Genomic DNA, 14,642 nt, shown 5'->3' with positions numbered 1-14,642 from the left:
CCCCCTCGCTGGCACCGTGCTGCCTGTGGATGGCAGAATGGCAAAGGTCTGGCCTGCCCCTGGGCAGCAGGGTTGATTTTGAGGAATGGCTTCTGACCAGGTTCTGGTGCCAAGTAGGAAGTAACTTGTCTCATTTTCTCCTTTGTCTTCCTCACCGGAAATGTTTGGGTAAAAATGGTCACAGTATGTGTTGAAAATAATATTCATTTTACAGAAATTTGCAGCTAAGATCTGGTGGCAGATGGCCAGGCAGCAGCAGAGGATCTTCTGTGAATGTGGTCCAGTTGGGCTTGTGCTGCAACTCATAGCATATCTTAGAGCCAAAACTGGAGTGAAAAACAGAATAAAGATCTATGAAGTTTTCTTACATCTTTCTCCAACTTCACCTCATGCTTTTCTAATCATCTTTTTTTTTTTTTTTTTTTTTTTTTTAAATAAAGATGAATGACTTTCAGCCTGCGGATTGTTAACAAGCTCTTTGCTTGGACTGCCTCCCCTCTGCTGCTGGTTGTATGGGGAATGTTACAAAACAGCGTGTGTTGCCTTCTTTCTGGATGGCAACTGTTCAGGAAGGAGAAGCATTCTTATTAATTCAAAGGACAAAGTAATAACTTTATTTGTGGTACAAAGCTTTTGACAGATTGTTGCAGTTAAGAAAAAAGCAACCTTTCAGGCACACGGTTATGCAAACAGACCACGTGCCTGAGCACAACGTATTTGTATCTGATCACAAACTTTATTTTGTACTGTGCACTGCCTCAGCTTGCCCAAGCACAGCTTGCTGTCATGCCCTCCAGAAATTTTGTTGTTTGGGGATTGTCCCAATACTCAAAGCTATGATCTGGGGCCACAAATAGATACCATCTCTCATCTGCTAGATAACATGCATGTATTTGTTTCTTCCCCAGCCTTTTTCATGCCTCCCAGACTGCACCTGGGGGAATGGTGTTTGGGATTTTAGAGGCCAAGATAGGCTCCACCTGGGAGAGCCAGGTGCAGGGTGGGCTTGACTGGTTGTGGTGGCCTATGGGAGCACGACAGGATGCTTAAATATCAATGTCGGGGGTAGGTGAGGTTTGCTGGGAGATGCCTGGGATTTGTTTGTATGGAGGCAGTACCTCCAAACTGCACATAGCCACTCTTTGGAAAGTGGGCTTTGAGATGTGAGGGGATGAGTCCAGCCTTCCTATTGCTGCTGTCGCTTGATACCTGGGTTTGGAGGTATGGGTGCATGCCCACAATGGCTGTGTTGCCTCCTTTTTGCTGCTGGAAGTTCCCATCAAACTGCCCACCTCAAGAGTCTCTTTTTTTCCCCTACACCTAAAGAGCGCCTTGCGAGCAGGACCTGGAGATGGCTGGCTCTGAAGGTGAGTGTCTGGTCCAGAGAAAAGTGCTACCCTAGTGTCATAGCACCTGGTACAGCATGCAGGAGCCCACACTGTGCCTGGCTCAACTAGTAGCTGGGGGCCTGGTTCATGGGCAGGCTGCAGTGGGTGAGAGATCCTACTGGGAGCCGATGCCACTTGGTGTTCCCCTCTGCAGTAAAGTCAGCCTTGCTGCTGCAGCATCTCTGGGCATGCAGTCCTTCTTGGTCATCTTTCCCATGTGCTAGCAAGGTGCTTTGGGTGAGATGTTTGGGTGTTTCTGTGCTTTCCAGTCAGATTTAAGCCTTGATTAAAAGTAAATTGAGGCTTCAGGTTTATGGGCTTCAGCTGAGTTGCTCCTGCTTTGTGTCTGTACTGTGGGGAGTGAGGTCTGGTGCAAAGACAGGGCAGAAAACAAGAAACTTCCAGCTGATATCTGTTAATCCTCAAGGCAAAGCAAAATGATGATCTTTGGTACTGGTACTAGCCTTATATCACAGCTGCTGGCTAGCTGGGTCTGCTGCTTGTCCTGTTTTGCCAGAGTCCAAGCCTTTGAGACTTGGTTCTGCTGTTGAAGTGGAATGAAAACAAGTTGATAAAACACCTTGTTCCTATGCATATGTGGGGAGTGAAGTGCATCTGTTCCTGTCAGCTTCTCCAGTGGCATGTCCCTGGCTGCAGCTCCAGTAATGTTTCTCCTGAAAGGCCTGCTGGAGCCTGTCTGTGCTCACAAATATCTTTCGCCCCCACTGAAAGACTTTTCCTTCCACTAAAATGTTTAGTAGGAATGCCAGGTTCAGTGCATCTCATTCCTTCAGCTATTACGACAGAGCAAATGGGGTTTTCATAGGCCTGATGTCAAATCCCCTGTCCCAGGCTGTCCCATGGCGGTGAGGGCTGTGCTGAATTCTCAGCAGCCTCGTCCCCAGCATGCCTTGTGTAGCTGCTGATCTGTGCAGTTCGTGAGTTTAGCTCTCTGAGCAGCAAGGTCAGTGTGCTGCTTACCTGCCCTGGCTGGGATTGCTCCCTAAGCAAACAACCAGGGCTGGCAGACCACCCGTTAGCCAGCAGCCTGTTCCCATTAGCTGAGTGCTAGCAACCCCCACGCTGAGGAGGCGAATTGCCCTGTGCCCTCTGATGAAGAGAGCTTTAATTATGAAGAGAACAAAAAGCGCTTTTCCCCCAAACATGGCGATGTAGGACTCCCTGGTCTGTTTTATGCTTTGCTGGAAAAAAGAGAGGGACATGAGCAGGGTTTTCAGGTTCAGGCAGCCTTTCCATGGGGCTGCCAGCTCACCTGCGGTGCTTGCAGGGGTGCCTGGGCTGGGCTACTGGGTTGGTGAGGAGAGGAGACGATCCCCCCAGATGCAAATGAGGCCCCAGCACCCTGCAGTGTCTCTGCTCTCCTGTGAGGGGATTTTCCCTACACACTGGGGTATTCTGAGCCCCTGGAGGAGTTGGGGCTTAGGGTACTGTTTTGATGGTCTGCAAAGGCTGCATCTAAGCAGTGTGGGCAGATACAAATTTTGCTTACTGCCACTCTTTTCAAGGCTTAACACCTTCATGGGTTGGTGTGGCAGCACTTTCAGTTACCAGTTATGAAATTAGTTGTGCTAGGATTGTGAATCTCTCATAACCTATGATAAAACTTGATTTTAAAAACTTGATTTTAAACTCCAGTGCAAAATTCAAATAAAATTTTAAACTATTCAGAAAGCCTGGCAGAAAAGGGAGGTCTTGGAGAAGGTGAAATTCTTTTAATGAATTTGAGCTCTCAACATGATGGAATAACTTTGTTTAAAAGTTAAACTTACTTCAGATTCATGGCACCTTGAAAAACTCCCAGCTTTAACAAGGTAACACTACATGAGAATGCTGTGCTATCCTGTTCTAGTCAGAAGCCACCCAACATTAGCTTCCAAAATGTAAATGAAGTGAAGGAAAATTGTATCTTTTAAGTGACTTAATCTTTGCTGCTGAGACGGATCGGGGGGGGATATTTTCTCCATTGGCATGAGGAGAGACAGAAATGGAGACAAGTTGTGGTTGTTTTTTTTTTGGTGCTCTGTGGCCTTGATAAAGCAGGCATCACAAATCACTGGTTCTGATCCAGGACTTCACAACCCTTAACAGGCTGAGGGGGAAGTGCCATATCTTTTGAGGAGATCCTTCTGTTTCTTACTTGCCTATTAAATTATCAGCTCCCAAAATAGCAATGTATATTAGCCTCATTCATAATTCATAATTAAAACTTCTACTGGTGTTCAGGCCCCACTGTTGCTTTGACCTCTCTGTCTCTCCATGAGCATCTCTTTCAAGGGATGTGTGCCCTGCTCCCAGGGGAGAGTCCTGACACTAATCTGGTTGAGCTAACAGAAGGTCATACAATAGTCATAAAAAATATTATAGGTCCCTCCCACGTTCTTCATCCATGGCCAAATTGCAACAGGGAACAATCAGGCTTGTAGCAGGGCATCCAATAAATCTGGAGAGGTATTAGGCAGAACTGAAGCTGTACAGCTGTTGGGATGGGGGGTAGGTGCATAAGGAAGGTTATGGAAATGAAAGTCCTTTCTTTCCTGTAACAGTTTGGAAGCAAATCTATACTTCAGGAATATCTTTTAAAGATGTAAATGTTTCATTTGACAAAATATATTGCTTGCTATTTATTCATCAGCTGTATTGTGTAATGATCCCCTAAATTTAGCGAAGTAGGCTTGTAGAAATGCTGTTCTGCTCATTTGCTTTCTCAGTAGTGGTTGGATCAGTTAAGGGGCTTATTCCATAACAGTATCTCCCCTGAAGCTCTGAGCTGCTCCTTGCCAAGGTCTCACTGCTGCCAGAGGGGCAGGTTTTAGCTTTGTCACCTGGATCCTGGGAGCAGTGTGTAATTCAGCCTTTCTGTACAGCGGATCTGCAATGTGTCCTACAGGCTGTCCTGCTGCACAGCTCCAGCCCACCCACCTGCTGCTTTGTCCTGAGCTCTGTGTGCAGTGGGCCTGCCTTACCTGCTGGCATTGCCAGCCCAGCAGGCAGTGCGGACACATCTCCCTGTGCTGCATGAGCTTTTTTTTTTTTCCCTGTGACCCATTCCTTACACTTTCCTAAGCCCCTGTGGCAGGCCTGGGGGGATGTGGCCATTCCTACACATCCCGTTTGCTCTGGGCTGTGGCCTGCTTCTGTGCTCAGATTGGGTGATTTGTACCCTGTGGGGTGACCCTGTTGCTGCAGCTAGTCAATCTAGCTCTGACTCCTGCAGTGACACTAGCTTTCAGGCTGAGAGCTGATCATCACAGGCTTGTTCGAAGTGCATTTCCACTGAAAGGATGGTTGTGGCTGTATTTCCCAATGAGTTCTCTGTGTGGTAATTAGTTAATTTTGCTGCTCTCACACAAACTTTGTATACTGGGAGGGTGTGATGAGAGAGGATTCCAACTTCTCCCCTACAAGCCTTTTGGCTAAATGTCAGGGATTGGGGTGGAGGTGTCAGCCACGCTGTCTGGGAGGAGGGGAGTCTGATTTCCTGCATCTGCAAGCTGCTGCGAAGCCCCAGTGCAACTTTGGGGTGCAGTGTGTAAATGAGTGAGCACTGCAGTGGGTCTGGGTCCAGGCTGGGCTGTGAGAGGGGTCCCTCTAACCCCTGCTCGCCCACAGGCTGGGCATGAGAGGAAGATGGACTGTGAGGAAACAGTTTCCCCAAGGAAGTGCCTGCAGGGACAGAAAACCAAAGCCTCTGGAGCAGAGCCAGGCATTGATGAAGGAAGAAAGCTAACTTCCCCTTGCGTGGCTCGTAGTACAGGAAATGTGGCCGCCTGGGACATGTAAATGTAGGCATGTTCTTAGTGCTGTGCTTGTCCGAGAACTCCCCAGATCCAGGGTCTCTGTTAAGCAGTTGGTTGGTGGTGGTAGTGGGAGCTGGTGTGCTGGGGATGGTCTGGTCCTATGGCTTCTTCCACTCCATCCCCCTGGTCTGTTCCCAGTGCGTAGGTGAAGGGCAGTGGTGTAAAATAACTGGAATGAGCTTTCACCTGGTTCCTTTAGCTTTCCACATGGCCCTGGGATGGCCAGCATGGTTCTGTGGCAGTTTCTACGTGGGTATAAACTATTGCTTCAAGCTTCTGTGAGGCAGTTCAGTGCAGCCACGTGAGAAAAGATATTGAGATATGTCAGTGCCAAACACTGTTAGGCTGTCACTCGCCAGCCGTGATCTCTAACCGCTTACAGCGCAACATGCACACAGCACTTGGCATGTAGGAGTCTGCACACAGCACTTGGTGGTAGGAGTCTGCGGGGTGACTGCTGGGCAGAAATTGCTTGAAGAACCCATATTGCTACTTGGGCTTAATTTGGCTATTCCAACAATATTCCTGTGCCTTTAGGAAGGTGGTGCCTGAGATGTTCCAAGCAGACTGAAGTAGGTAGTTTTCTTGCATGAAGAAAGCATCTGGAGTAGAAATCCAGAAGACCCCAGCTGCAGGAATAGCATCTAGGATGCATGCAGAGTGTTCTGCTTTTATTTCCAAGTGTCTTTTGTTATGGCAATTGTCATCCAAGTGCTTTTCCTCCTCATGCTTTTGAGGAGTAGCTCAAAATGCAAAACACTGTCCTCCTAAATGAAGGAGCAGCTGTGTGCTAGCTGGGTTGCTTGGTTTTCTGTTCCAGGAAAAGGGGGACCCCAGTGCTCAGCTGTTCCTAAAACATTGCAGTTGGAAAAAAACTAACAGACACAGCAGGAATTGTGAAGCAGACAACTGTGGGGCTGGGATCTCTTCCCTCACCCAGCTCAGCACCTGTGTGTTCACAGCTGGCAAGGCAGGGTCTGGGCTGTGCTCAAAGCCAGCCCTGGTGAGTGGCCTGGTGGCAGGGCCTGAGAGAGCCAGGAGGAGCTGGGTCCAGCCAGGACTGGCAGGGAGCTCATTACTGCTCAGGTTAGGCTCACTACTTGCAAAATTAGGGAACAAAGGCATGTTATCTGTAAGGCTTGTGCAGCTCAATGAGAACCCATCCCAACTTAGTCCATGATGTTGCAGCGTTGTCCTGTGAAACCTCAATGAAACACGGAGCAGCTGATGGCAGATGTGTGATGCTCAGTTGTGAAGGCTTGTTTCACTTACTGCTGAAAAACTGCCAGTCTGCCTTCCTGGGCTAGTATCCCCCTGGGGATCAGTAATACTGGTTTATGTACTGGCCTGAGTGCTGGTTGGCTTCATCATCAGCCCAGAGCCCTCACACTGCTCTGTTGTGTTCAGCTGGGGGAGAGCAGAAGTGGGTGAGGGGACATTGACCAGACCTCTCTTCTGGGCAGCGCCCAGCGATGCAGGCAGCTCTGCGCTGAAATGCAGCTCTTGGTAGCAGACTGAGCATATCAAGCACTCAGTGCCCTGGCAGCACTTCTGAAAGCCAAACCCGGAGTGAATGACAAAGTGTTTTTCCGTTCACTGGAAAGTACATGCTCCCAAACTGCTTTCCGTGCTGCCCCTCTATTCACTGCATGTGGAAGATTTGTTTATGTTAGGCTGTGTAAGAAATATCTACGTGTTATCTCAGAGCTGGGCAGATAAATCCAGAGGAAGATTTACTGGAGTGTAAATCAAAGGCTTTGTTTTCTTGGATAGTTCTTTAGTGTCTTGAGTTGAAATCCATCATGTTATCCCTGCAGCACTCCAGCATTTTAGGGGAATTTGGAAACTTTGCCATCTACCACGGTTTGTAACAAGACTGGAAGCAGTGAACATATTGCTGTCTTTTTCTACTCTTAGAGCTTCTGCTCTGCTGTCTTTCATGAAACTTTTATTTTATGAATAATATTTAAAGAGCTCTGAAGCCCAGATGAGAGCTGTGCAAATGAGATATAACCCAAATCCATGACACGCACCCCTAGTTGTGTGAACAGATTCCCTAACAGCCCTAAGCTGAGCCTGTTTAACTGTATGCAACTGATGTGCACGGGACTGTATTAAACCAGTTTTTCTGTATAGGAGCAGGAAAACATGTCCATGGCTGCCATCCTTGGCTATATTTTCCAAAGTGTTTCAGGTAGGAGTTGTAAGGACTTCAATTTAAATGATGTAAAATGCAATTGTTCCCTAATTCCTTGATGCGGGTGCTAGGTTTTCCTGCATTTTTTCATTTACTCACAGGTCCCAGACAGTGTGCTGTACTGCTCCACCTGCACCTGGCATTTGAGGAGGTTGTTGGGAGCCACAAGCTTCCTACATGCTCAGCAGACTTCTTACCTGGGCAGAGAGAGCAATGAACTGCTGCTTGTCCTCAAACCTTGTGGGTACATCCATGCAGGTAAGGCTTTAGAAATGGGTGATGCTTGTCTCTCCAGCTTCTGCTTTTGAAATGTGTGTAAGCAGAATATAGGTCTCAGTATAGGTCTCAGTATTCCCAGCTGGAGATGGGCAGTCCAAGAAATGCTGCCAGAACTCTGGAGATTCACCAGAACAGCGTAGGTCTGGGTTATTTAGAGAGTTGAGCAGGATCAGTTCTGGGTGTTGACAGACAGTTTATGGTTTGTGTATAGCAGCTTGGCTTCCTGGGCCGATCCTTGTGTTCAGTGTGATTTGGAGGCATTCCTGCTGAGAATTGTCCTGCCTCCTTGGCTGTATCCATAGGGCAAGCTTTAGGCTCGCTGCTGTCTGTTTTTGCCAGCAGCATGAGCACCTCTCAGGTGATCACATGTATGCAAGTCAAATCATTTTGAAGTATAATAGTTGGTAGTTGCTGATGCAACCCTTCAGACTGAAAAGCAAAGTGGTCCTGAGGCTGAGCTCCACATCTGGCTCTTGGGCTGGGGGGAAGCTGAGTGCACGGGGCTGGTCTGGAGAGGGGAACTGAGACTCTCAGCCAAAGGCACTAACTAGGATCACAGGGAAGGATGGAAAACCAGGTGCAGGAGCAAGAGTGGTGTTTTCATGGTGTGATTCCAGCAACAGGGCACAGAGCTTAAGAGATAAAAGGTTAATTAGCTAGAGCCCTGGGTGTTGTTTGGTATGTGCCTTGTGTTAGGAAACTAGCATCTTTAAGGAAGCATCTTCCTTTGAGATTTAAATGCTGGGTTCAAATAGCAGTCAGGACAAGGAGAAGCTGTTTCCCATGTCACATCAAACTGGAAGTGGCAAGATATCCAAACCAATTGGATTCTTGCACTGTCAGGTGCAGAAGGCTGTGAATTGCTAGCCAACACTTTCCTAAGCTGTTTAATTCAAGTTGCTAGTGTGTAAAGCTGCTGCCTTCATTTTTACTCAGAATCCCTAAGGATCACCTTCTCTTCCTTTTGGCTTGGGGATCATCAGAAGCAGAGCTCAAGTGGCTAGTCCTCTTGCACAGCACCTTTGAAACAAGGCAGTTTTCTCAGGATTTGTGCAGCTGCAGGCCATCAGGCACTCCCAGATTTTATATTTTATTCTGTCCATGTTTCCGGCTCCAGCATCATAACTGAGAGCTGGACCGTATTGTTCCTGCACTGCTGCTGGAGGTTTCTGTCTCAGTGCTGATGCTGACAAGGTTTCCTGTTGGCATGAGGCTCAAGCAATCAGTGCTTGCTTTTGCATCAAAGTATCCTGTCAGTGTACTGCCGGTGCTTATAAAGGATATTGCTTGCAGAAGTGAACTCATCAGGAGTTTAAGATGCCCTTTTCTACTATGATGGGATTGCCCAGGGATTTAATGTCTTCTAAGCACCTTAACAAAATGAGCCTGCTGCTGCATTTGTTTCAATTGCGCATGAGTATATTTAGGGGGCACTGTTAGTGTCCATTATCAGACAGCTCTTCTCCCAGGAATTCCTTTTTCCATAGTGTAAGTCTGTCTCAGAAGTCAATAGCGATTCAGAGAGCTCCTATGAGCAAGTTCAAGTTAGTTAATTTCTGCTCAGATTGAAACATCCTTGGCAACTTTCTGGAAAGTCAGGATAAATAAGACATCTACAATCTGTTATAGAAACACTACTTTGTCAAAGTTTTCTTGGAAGCAAGTTAATTCTGGACAATAGGCAGCTTTGAGCTCATCAATTTAATATTTTAGTGTTAAATGGGGTGAAAATGTTGTCCATGCCAGAAGGAGCACAGAATCAATTTTTCTCAGCAGAAATACATTTCTTTTGGTTCTACCTGAGACACAGACAGCGTGGCCATATGCCTACTTTGGTCTGTTACCGTTTAGGTAATAACATGCTGGATCTCTTATTTTGTTCTTCAGGGTTCATTCAATTTCCACTGTGGACTAGGGGCGGTAAATTCAGAGCCTTGAATTCTGCTTTTCATGTCATTTTTCAGAGCCATTTTCTCTGTCCAGATCTCCTTGGCATAGCTCTGTGCTGTGTTTCTGTTCACCTAGTCCAAGGTAATCTTTTTTTAGCAGACATCAGATGAGCACTGTTTCAGAAGTCTGCCCATTTGGAAAGGCCCAGCTATTATAATCTAATGCAAAATTCACTGCTGTGACCCAGTCTTTGCTTCCACAGGCTGCATCATCTATTTCTGGAGTTACCTACACAGATGCTGCACCCCTGGATGCCGTCTTGTACGGTTATAAGACCTAAAAAACTATTTCCACTTAAAACTGGATGACATGGTGTGGTTGGCTGACATGAGCAAAGAAGTGCCTGACCCTTTGGATGTCAGTCTTAAAACCAGATTCCCTTCTTGAACTTGCCAAAAACTTAAGAGGATAGATAGTATCCCAGCTGGTGGCAGAGGCAGGAGGGGGCTGGGACAGAAAGCTTGCTGCTGTCTCCAGCATTTGAGATTAGCAATGTTCATGAAGTACCTGCAGCCTTTTTGCAGGCCCTGTGTGAGAAGCTGAGGATTTCATTAAATCTGTAATCCTTTGCATATCTATGACTATGCAGAAGCAAACATGAGATTTCCAGGTATTTCCAGTTCTTGGAAACACTTACTTCCAGGGTAAGATCCACTTGAAGGAAAAACGTCCTGTTGCCTGATATTTCTTTGAATTCTGGGAAAGATGTAGTGCTTTGTAAATGTCCTAAACCACTCGTGAGACCCCCTATAAGCAACTCCACTGCCAGGGCTAATCCACAGCCCCTGTCCCAGCCCCCATCTGAGTTTTTCTGGCCTCCCCTTTCCTTCTGGCTTTTTTTAGCTGATCTCCTATTCAGCCTCTGTCTCTGTATACTTGTCGCTTTGGCCCATTATATTGATTTTTTTATGTTAATTTCTCCAAAGCACTGGGAAGAGCTTGAGTGTATGGAATTTTCTAGGGAATTTTAGAGCTCAAAAATTGCTGTCTTAAGATTCCCTTTTGAATGCCATGCTATTTGTTGTCCTAGTTAGTGCTTTATCCCTTCCAGATGTTTTCTCACCCTCCTTCCCCTAGGAGGTGCTCTGAGATAATTTCCCACTGTTGATAAACCGGTGAGTGTTTTCTGAGTTTGTTCCTGAACTTTGTTTAAAAGACACCAGGACAGCACGCTAGCTTTTTTGATGTTTTTCTGCTATAATCTAATACTTGACAGCTGAGACTCTCACCATGAACAGAATCTGTTCATGTTAGTTATTTTGTAATCAAAGCCTGGGAAGGAGAAAAAAGCTCACTGGAAAGAGTTGAAGTTGCAGCCTGAACCTGCTAAAAAAAAGAATAGTACAAGGCATTTTTTAAACTGTAAATCTGGGCAAATATCCTTTCAGAATGTGCTCTGGGATTGATGCTTGGCAGAAAATCATGACTGAAGACAGGGATATATTTGGCCCCAGTTAGGATTTCCCTTCGTTTTGTAGCCAAGTGCAAAACCACCATCCAGCTGCATTACTAGATACAGCACTGACCTTTTTACCTTATTGGACCATAGTTTGACTCTTAATTGAAATTGCTCTATAATTACACCTTATGTCCCAATGGACGCTTCTGTCTCATAAAACCAACACAACATATTGGAACAATCTGCTTGCAAGTGATACAGAGCAGGCTGAGAGGAATGACTGCCTCTCATCTCCGCTGGTGGTGGCTCCTCCTGGATGCTTCTCCAGAGCTGCTATGGAAGGAGATGTACACCTGGGTTTTACATGGGTCAGGGAGGTTGTGGCTGGTTTCAGGGGAGTTGGTTCTTCACTTCAGCTGACTGTCCAGAACATTCCCATGAAATAAAAGCAAAACCCAAGGCTGATGGGAAAATTTCCTTGAGATCTTATGGCAGGAAGAAGTTGTCTGGGGAAAGAGCATGGTCCTTCTAGCCTGCAGTGTCACTAGAACAGAGGGCACGTGCAGACACCCTGATGCTGGGTGGCAGGAACATGGGGGCTTCCTGGCTCCAGCACTAGCTTTTGTCCTGGCCATGTTTCAACCGTGTAATAAGAAAAGTACCTGATTTCCATCAGCTCCAGTGCTCTCTCCCTTGCTAAAGCTTCCTGTGGGACAGTAAGTGCCAGCTCCATGTTTAGCTATGCTCCTGATCAAATTCCAGGAGCACAAGGGCATAAATGTGCTGCTAGGTTTAACATGTTCCCTCTTGCCTCCTGTGGTTCTGATGCCTTCTTTTGAAATAAAAGGCAACTTGCACCAAAAGGCTCAGTGAACTTTTTGGCAAAGAATATAGTGGGATTTCTGTGGGGGATCACTTGCATTTGCTCTCTGTACCTTGATGTTCTGCCCAGGACAGGGGGCGCAGCAGTGTTTTGTAATACTAATGGCTGCAGGCCATGTCAGCAGGGAGTGGATGGGGCCTGGCTGATTTGGCAGTCAGGTGTGAGTAAGGTAATGCTTCCCACCTAATGAGCAAGACTAAGATGAGTGTTAAAAAAGAGCAGCTTCTGTAGCTGAAATGGTATCTGTAAAATACAGCACATAGGAATGCTATAGCAGCGAGCCAATTCTGTGGTGTAGTAGAGCTGAAGCAGTAGTCATTTGGCATGATGCATGCAAAAACTCAAGTCAATTATTCCTTCCTGAACTGTCCAAACTACTGTTAATGGCCTCGAATAATGGGAAATCTGTCAGTCTTGCCTGGACTACTCCTTGGTCTAGGAGCTCTTTCTTCCTATCTGTCTGTGTTCACTTTTGGTCAGATTCATCCAGTTTTACCTGCTCTGGGCCTTCTTTCTCTCACAGATTCTGCTTTATACATGTCTGAAAGCTGCACAAACAGCCTGTACCTCTCTAGGAAAGTTACCTGTCCCAGGAGGGATTTGCCAGTGCCAAAGATGGGTTATCCATCATGATCAAAATGTGTTATGGAGACAAGTGTGGAGTCTTGGGGACTTGCCTGAGAAGTTGGGTAATTGGTTGCATGTGAGGCCGCTTAATCACTGTCAACTTGTGTGTTGAGTGGATGAAAAGAGTCTTGTGGTGGTTTGGGGCTGTCTGGAGGGGATGTGCAGTGCTGCAGAGCAGTTCGGGAGTTGCTGTTATGGTCAGCATGAATTATGCTCGTCAAATCATAGGAATATGGTGTAAAGACTGTATCCATGTCCCAAAACATGCTCAAGATGGCACAGGACTGATGGGCAGGTAGGTAGACATTTGTCATTAGTGCTCATCTGGGGGAAGTGTGAGTGAGCTATGATGACCTCACATCAGGTTGGTACCTAAAGCTAGGTGGAAGAAACTGGGCTTTGATTTCTCAGCATGGCAACTCTTGTCCTTTAGCGGTCTTGTCTGTAAATTGGGGTAATTCTGCCCTACCCTCACAGGAGCATGTTAAATTTAGTGTTTGTGGGGCACTGAGACTGAACAGTGGTGAGCAGGATACGTGAAGGGAGGTGAAAGTAAGAGCACTGTGCAGACAGCAAAGCTGAGGAGCCCATGCTGAGCAAGGGAGTTTGAAAGAAAACAGTGAGAAGCTGTTAAATGAGTCCTGTCCTTCCTGAGTGCTGACTGAGGCTGGGATCTTGTGGAGCAATAATCCATGAACTGTATTTTAATGCTAGCTACACTGTAAGCTTCTATGTTATGGTTGGTTTGGCTTTTGTTCAGTATAGCTCAAGTGGGGATGGGTATAAATACTGTCATGAGGCATATGGGGAGGATGCTGAGCACATGGGAGATACAACTGGTGCTCTGTGCATGATGGCCCCTCTGAGCAGCTTTCCTCTTCAGCTGGGCTGCTGTGAGTACATGGGTGAGCACAGGGATAGTGATCAAGAGTAATTTTTGTAAGAAATGGCAAGCCTACAATGATGGATATTATCTTTCTGTGAAGAACTTGTGGAGCCTGATGGAAAACTGCCATTTTGCCAGTTGATGGAAATAATTTCCCTGATAAACTATTTGCAACTACTTGGTAATCAGCTTTCTCCAGCTCATGTCATGCCATCTGGAAATGCCCAAAGCCTGGCTATTAACAACTGGCTTTCAGCTCAGCAGGAAGACTTTGGACTCTTGATTTGCTGATTTGCTAATCAAAGAAGCAGGCAGATGCTGCTGCTGTTGGAGCTTGTGGTGTGAAATAAAGCATGCTTACATCTGAGGGAAACATTACTGTGTGGGACACTCCAGCTCCCACCAGCCTTCTATCCACCCTCCTGTGCATGAAAAGCAGGCTGTGTACAGTCGTGAATCAAGCATGGATGGGTAGCTCCCCCCTTCCACTTCAGACTGTTTAGGTTTGGGGTTGTCCAAGCGGCTTGGGAATGCAGCACTTGGCTCCCACAGTGGGCTGGTACCAAACACCCCTGCAGGCAGTTTGAAAGCTCCAGGGAAAGCTTTTCTGTCCAGAGCATTAACTTTTATTGATTTTTTTCTTTTCTTTTCAGAGGAGAGAAAGGAGTTCAGAATTTTCAGTGTTTGAGAAACCTATACCAAAACCTGCCTGCCAAACTTATGCATCACTTTGCCCAGGAGCTCCCTGTTCAGTGCTCAGGATTGTGTCCCCAGCAGAACCAGAGCCCCAGCTTGCACTGATGTGAACCCTTCCCGTCTTCTTGCTCCAGAGTGTCCTGGTGCTTGGCTAACCCTGTGCTGCTGCTCCCATAAACTTTCTTTTATCAAGTAGTGGGGCTTAAAACAAAATCCAAAATTCCAATTTCCTTTCCTGAACACTTACTCTGGACAAAACATCCTACACATGAAGAAGAGGTAGGACAAAAATCACAGGACTTTGACACCGAAGAATTCTTCTCAAGTTTGGCCCAAGCTTCAGGTTTTTGAGAAATAACTTTCATTGGTCATCCCAGGGGAGTGCTTCTAAATAAATATGTTTTTCACTGATGTTTACAATAAGATGGAGTAGCCAGAAAATCTGAAACCAGAGAAGAAATTGGTCAGTGTCTTTGCCAATGGGGAAGTTCAAGTAAATAAAGAGCATCTGTTATGAAA

General features: G+C 46.4%; 1 long non-coding RNA gene across 1 annotated transcript; it reads left to right on the top strand.

Annotated features, from left to right (window-relative positions):
- The first annotated feature begins 1,096 nt into the window (after positions 1-1,096).
- LOC118169271 lies at positions 1,097-14,071 on the top strand. Its single transcript, XR_004751995.1, has 4 exons — positions 1,097-1,367; positions 10,146-10,276; positions 10,684-10,747; positions 12,438-14,071. It is a non-coding gene; the product is annotated as an uncharacterized LOC118169271 (long non-coding RNA).
- Positions 14,072-14,642: the final 571 nt, after the last annotated feature.

Source organism: Oxyura jamaicensis, chromosome 6 (genome assembly GCF_011077185.1).
Source record: "Oxyura jamaicensis isolate SHBP4307 breed ruddy duck chromosome 6, BPBGC_Ojam_1.0, whole genome shotgun sequence".
NCBI lineage: Eukaryota > Metazoa > Chordata > Aves > Anseriformes > Anatidae > Oxyura > Oxyura jamaicensis.
The sequence above is the reverse complement of the archived record's forward strand: the minus strand, read 5'-3'. Positions and strand labels throughout refer to the sequence as shown.